This window comes from Lontra canadensis, unplaced genomic scaffold (genome assembly GCF_010015895.1).
Source record: "Lontra canadensis isolate GAN:19392208 unplaced genomic scaffold, GSC_riverotter_1.0 scaffold19, whole genome shotgun sequence".
Lineage (NCBI taxonomy): Eukaryota > Metazoa > Chordata > Mammalia > Carnivora > Mustelidae > Lontra > Lontra canadensis.
The window spans coordinates 3,442,570-3,448,815 of record NW_022631013.1 but is presented as its reverse complement, the minus strand read 5'-3'; the positions used below and the strand labels follow the sequence as shown (position 1 = coordinate 3,448,815).

Sequence of the window (6,246 nt, the reverse complement as noted above, 5' to 3'; positions counted from 1 at the left end):
CTTGTACAAGCATCTTGTTCAGTAAGTGATGTCACCAGCATCCAGAGGTTCTCTTCTCCATACCATCTTTTAGTCACGCCCCCACTGATGGTCATTATCCTTATTCTGCCATTGCATCACTATCAGTTGGTTTGGAACTTACTATAAATGAAATAATGTAGTATATACCTGTGTTTGGATTCTTCTACTCAATCTCCTCCTTTCTGTTCAATGTAGCTATAGTTTATTCTGTGTTACCGTTGATTAGTATTCAGTTTTATCAGCTTGTAGGGATGATCTGCCGTTGATGTTACACTTGAACATGTGAGGTTTTTGTTTTTAATTTTAACTTTTCATCATATACGTGGCCTAAAAACAACTCAGTTTTAAAATGGGTAAACAAATGCAGTCACTGATTAATTTAAATATGTACACAGTCAAGTATTTATTATATTCAAGTATGACTACTGATCAGTAATGTTCCTTCTTAGAGGAGTGTCCACTCTGATGAGAAGACTGTGGGGTGAATTGGGTCACTTCTATGTTCTCTTTGATTGCTTCTATTTTGTTTCATACACTGGCCTGTGTTGACTTTTCTTTGAGTTCTCTGCTATTCTGTCCTATTGGCTGTGTTGGGTGGAGTTCCTCAGATGTACCGTCCATGTTATATTCTGGTGCATTTTTTTTTTTTTTTTTGCCCCAACTGAAAAGCCCTGGGACTTGTACTATGTCATGTTAAAAAAAAAAAAAAAAAAAAAAGTCCTTGCACTTGTTTTGTTTCCCAATTCTAGAATAACTCTGTTACAAACTCTTACTCTCCGGCGAAAGGAAGTGTTATCTTCCTCTTGAGGAAGCTCTGTGTTTTGAGCAGGAAAAACTAACTTTCAGGGCTGCCATCTGGAAGGTTTCTCACTCAGGAAACTTATACAAATTCTCTCTCTATTGTCCTCAAAAGGATCGTCCATCCCTGGATCTGTGACTCTCACTGTGTCTAACACAGTTAATGTTTGTCTGGGGGAAAATAGCAATTCTTAGGATCATCGGCAGAGCTTCCCATCTCAGTTACCAATTCTGATCATTACCTCCTTCAATCTCTGATATCTGCTTCTATATGCTTTTGAGGGGAATAAAAAGAAAGAACCAAGAAAATGGGGAAGGAAGAAGATGGTGCTTTCACTGTGCATTGTGTATACATTCAGAAATTCAGCAAGAGATTTGAAGAGTGCTGGGCACGGTACTCTGTGGGAGTTCCAAATACTACTTGTCCCTGTAGACTGAGATTATTGCTTTTTTTTTTTTTTTTTTCCCAGCTTTGGAGAACGAGAAAAGTAAAAGTTAGCAATGTGAGAAACTTCCCCGTTTTAATTTTTCTTGCTAGCTATTCTGAAGCTGTGAATTTCTGGGAAGCTTTAAAGTTCATTTCCTACCATCCATTCAAACTACAGTTCCATTGTATATAAACACACTCTGGATTCTATGACTACTGTATAAAAAATATATTAATCACTTAGGTGGAACTTACAGGTAATTTGGAACTTAAATAGCACCAACAATATCTCCTTAAGGATATAGATAAAGGACAAACATCTTTCTTTAGTAATTATTTTTATTAACATATAATGTATTATTTGCCCCAGGGGTACAGGTCTGTGATCATCAGGCTTACACACTTCACAGCACTCACCATAGCACATACCCTCCCCAATGTCCATAACCCAGCCACACTATGCAACCCGCCTTCCTCCCCGCAACCCTCAGTGTGTTTTGTAAGATTAAGAGTCTTTTATGGTTTGTTTCCCTCCTGATCCCATCTTGTTTCATTTTTAAGGACAAGCATCTTAAAGAGAGATGGTGTTGCAATTTTCAAGATGTGGCAGGATTTTTTTTGAAATTAAATTTTATTGTAATATCCAGTTTATTACAGAAGAGTCCTTCCCCTGAATAAAATATCTCACATGATAACACTCAATATAATAATACCGCTGCTAGGGTATTTTTAAAATTTCTAAACAATAAAGAAAGTTGAATTTTAATTTTTTAGGTGAAAATTAGAATAGAACATTTATATATTTAGTATCAATTGAATGCCCATTACTCAACTACTTACTTTAATTCCACAAATGCTTATTGATGGTAGCTGATGTTTGTCAGATGTTGGGAATATAAAGTTAATTAAATCACTTTTCCTCTATTTCAAGGAGTTTATGGTATAACCTAGGAGGCAGTGAACAAATAACTATCATTGTCAGATACATTTCATGATGGAACTATATAGAAGTCAAAGGAAAGAGGATTTTGTTGTTTGTTTTTGTCAAACTTTTATATGTAAAATTTCCCCAAAATTTGAGCTGGCTGGATTTGGAAGACAGGATGAGTTTTAGAAAGTGGAGGTTGGGAAGCAAATGCAGTCCAGAGATAAACTTTATCTCATTCATCCTCAGAGCACTCCTAAGAGGCATTATTAACCATAGTTCACGAAAGACATCTAAAAATCTCGGCACTGATTTCTGGCTAAAATCCATTGTATATAGAAGCCTGTTCCCTCTTCTACTCTATAAAAACTCAGGTGTTAGTCTGGAGGTGATTTATTTTAATACCATAATTTCTTTTATATAATAATTCACAGTTTCAAAGTATCTTCACATTAGTCACCTTTATGCTAAACTCAAAATAATGTTATAAGGAAGAGGGTAGGCATCTTTATGTCCCTTTTCATATGGTGGAATGGCTTAGAGTGACAAAGAAACTGACTCCTGATCACCGCAGATTGACAGAGTAAAATCAAAATTGTTTGAACTCCTATGTGGTATAATTTTTGTGCATTCTCTATTTCTCAGTCTCACAGTTACTATGATAAAATGGAAGATCACTATGGTGTGTGTATTCTTATGTGGAGTTTAAGATCTCTTAAGTATAATTAATAAAATTTGAAAAAACAAAGTCTTAATGGAATCAAATCAAAGAAGAATAGAGGGCATAAGCTAAAAAAATGTGAGAATGCATGAGATGATACAGGAGACTTGGGAGGATATCTAAAAGAATTACCACATAGAGTTTCACTCTTTTAAGCAGGGAAACAACTTTTCAAGCAGCTTCATGACCCATTTCCTAAATGTAGGCTGAACAAAATACACTGCCATATCTCCAAGAAGCTTAGATGCTCTTTGAACGCTGATAGCACTGCTGTTAGTGGGTACCTCTACCAGTTTGGGTAGGATTTAGCCAGTAAGTCATAACTGAAGAAAAAAAATCAAAGAATCCATGGGAGCTTCTATTTAAAAGAGTGATGCCTTGAGAGAATATGCAACATTATCTAGCCAAATTTAACCCACAGGACCATGTTATATGGATGAGAAATAACTGTATGTTTTGCAGTTCTGTTAGCTATCTCTGAGAGGTTGTGAAGAATACAGTAAAGTTGGGTCAGTCATGTATGTATTGAGACTGAAAGGGAACAGGGAGAACTACTGAGTTGATCCAAAAATGTTCAAAAACCATAGTTTTTAGTTTAGATGAGGTCGTAATTCTTATTTTTATCATGGATTTTATTTTCCTCTGACAAAGATGTAATAATGCTGAATAGACTTTAAATGATATAAAGCTCCATAATATTTTCATTCTTCATATCTCATTAATTACTTAACATTATAATGAAAGCCAATCCATAAATGGAAATATAAAAACAGGCTACAGTGATGGACTATAAACCTTGCCTTTTGCTGAGTTAAATTTGGAGACAGCGCATATTTAAAATGCTTCAATAGTTAAAGTTCAAGGAAAAGAAAGGTTTGTAAAAATCAAGTTTAGTGCTTCCTACATGGATGAGGTAGTAAGTTTGTAAAGCATCACACAAACTTTTCCTCTCAGATCAGCAACTTTTCTGGCATATCTTCCAAGTGTGTTTTGTCATATGGGGGCCATATTGCCTTTTTCTGAGGGACATGCACATGAATATGTGAGAAAAAAGAAAAATAAAGTACAAATAGGTCCCTGTTGTATTAAGTTTCCATACTGGAACCCTTGTGGACCCAAACCTCACTGGGTATCAAAACAGTCTTAGTAATGGTCACGATGCAAGTTTGGGGGGTGCCATCTTTTCCTACTGAATCAGAACGCCAGTGTTGTGTTGCCCATGAATCTTTATTTTTAGTATTCTCTGTGGTGATTCTCCTGTACAGTTAGATTTGAGAAACACTGTGATAAGATATGCATACCATATGTTAAGTGTGTGTACATATTTGACCCTGAAAATATTTGTAAATATTTGTAAAGTTTCTTGTGAGCTATAAAGTATATAAAAGAATGATTTTATGATAGGTATCTTCCAACCCCAAATCAACATCGCAGTTAAATGCTACAAAGCGTGACACACCTAGCATAGTGCCTCTCCGTAGCTAGTTGCATTGGTTTAGCTCCTTGGAGGTAGTCAGCATGGAGCTTCCAAATGCAAACTTGACCACCACTTCCACACGGTACCGAAATGGGGAGCATTGACTTCCAGGGGTGAAGAGCAGGTGACATCAACTCAGTAGTAGCCTTAAGAGTGCCTCTCCACGTCTTTCATGTATCTTCATAGAGTTAATCACCATTGATTATGCTCTTAAAAATTTCCTAGGTACTGGGGTGCCTGGGTGGCTCAGTGGGTTAAGACCTTGCCTTCAGCTCAGGTCCTGGTCTCAGGGTCCTGGGATTGAGCTCCGCGTCTGGCTCTCTCCTCAGCAGGGAGTCTGCTTCCTCCTCTCTCTCTACTTCTCTGCCTACTTGTGATCTCTCTCTCTGTGTCAAATAAATAAATAAAATCTCAAAAAAAATTTTTTTTCTGGTTCTCTTTTAAATATTGGCAGAATTATTTAGTATCATCTCCCCAAAAGAACCATGGGGTGTGTTAATTAATCCACTTTACGGTCTAGGAAACTGAGGATTGCACAGGGACATCCAACTCTACTAACCATATAAATATATATATATATATATTTTTTTTTAAAGATTTTTATTTATTTATTTGACAGAGTTCACAAGCAGGCAGAGAGGCAGGCAGAGAGAGAGAGGAGGAAGCAGGCTCCCCACTGAGCAGAGAGCCTGATGCGGGGATCGATCCCAAGATCCTGGGATCATGACCTAAGCGAAAGCAGAGGCTTAACCCACTGAGCCACCCAGGCACCCTCTACTAACTATATTTTTAAACCAGCAAGATAATAAAACCACCGCACAAATATAGTCACTTGACGGGTAACAATGATAACAAAATGTAGTCTTCATAAATATAGATAAAATTATTAAGAGCAAAATATGTCGGCCCCACCTTCCTGACTACCAGAGTGCCAGGGACCCTTCCCCCACACACACTCCCATTCCTCTGACTTGCTTGGTTCAATGAGGGGAGCCTGCTGAGTTTGGGACTACATCAATCAGGAATTGTAGGGCCAGTGGGCATTAGAGACCTTCTATTAAGTTTTCTTATGAGTCACTAGTGAAGCATAGTAGTTTCCTGCCTCTGGCACTCAGTAGAAAAAAACAGAAACAACAGGCAATTTGCCCCTGTCACATAGATTAATCAAGAAAGGGGTAACCTTTGTATCTTTGGCTGGTGTCTGATAAGGGGAAAAGGGCATTGTGATAGATACTGGCAGGAATCTCTTCAATCATCTTTAACAGTCCTGGGACATAAGGCAAGGGGCTTAAAACTTTCATTTAAAACATTTTTTTTTTCTATTGAAGTTTCGGTAATTATTACCTGTGCTCCCTCTATCATGTCCTATTGTGAACAACTTCAAAGAAAAGAAGCAAGTTCTTTAGATCAAAGAAAAAAATTGACTGGGGGAAAAATGGATTGTCTTTCTACTAAACACATACACATATTCTGTTGTTATGGCAACATAAGATCTAAGAATGACACACCAAATAATATGGTACCAAGGCACATTACTATCGTCAAATGTCACAGTAAATGTGCTTCAGCTTCTGAATATGACATACCAGGTTGTTTCCTGTTCCTTTCAGTTCTTTTACTTGAGGCCAAAGCAACTTACTCTAATGGGAACCAAATATCATCCATCACCCTTCTTAGTGGATGTTTCTTGCATGAAGAGATCCACTAAGTCCACTAAAGAGATACGCAGCAGGATGAACACTGAGCTTGTTCCTAAGGGAACAGCTGCTTATCTTTTAAAACCCATTACATCACATCTATATGGAAGTATGTCCAACTGAGAAATTCATTTGTATATATTTTATTTGTGTGGGTGCATATAACTTTGGATCGGCTAA

General features: G+C 37.2%; 1 long non-coding RNA gene across 2 annotated transcripts; it reads right to left on the bottom strand.

The window, feature by feature from the left end:
• Positions 1 to 310: 310 nt before the first annotated feature.
• LOC116869514 lies at positions 311 to 5,809 on the bottom strand. Of its 2 annotated transcripts, none has more exons than XR_004383054.1 (3): positions 5,714 to 5,809; positions 2,087 to 2,193; positions 311 to 348 (listed from the first exon to the last, which is right to left on the bottom strand). It is a non-coding gene; the product is annotated as an uncharacterized LOC116869514 (long non-coding RNA). The 2 variants fall into 2 exon arrangements; XR_004383053.1 differs by lacking the exon at positions 5,714 to 5,809 and adding an exon at positions 4,352 to 4,428.
• Between the last annotated feature and the right edge of the window lie 437 nt (positions 5,810 to 6,246).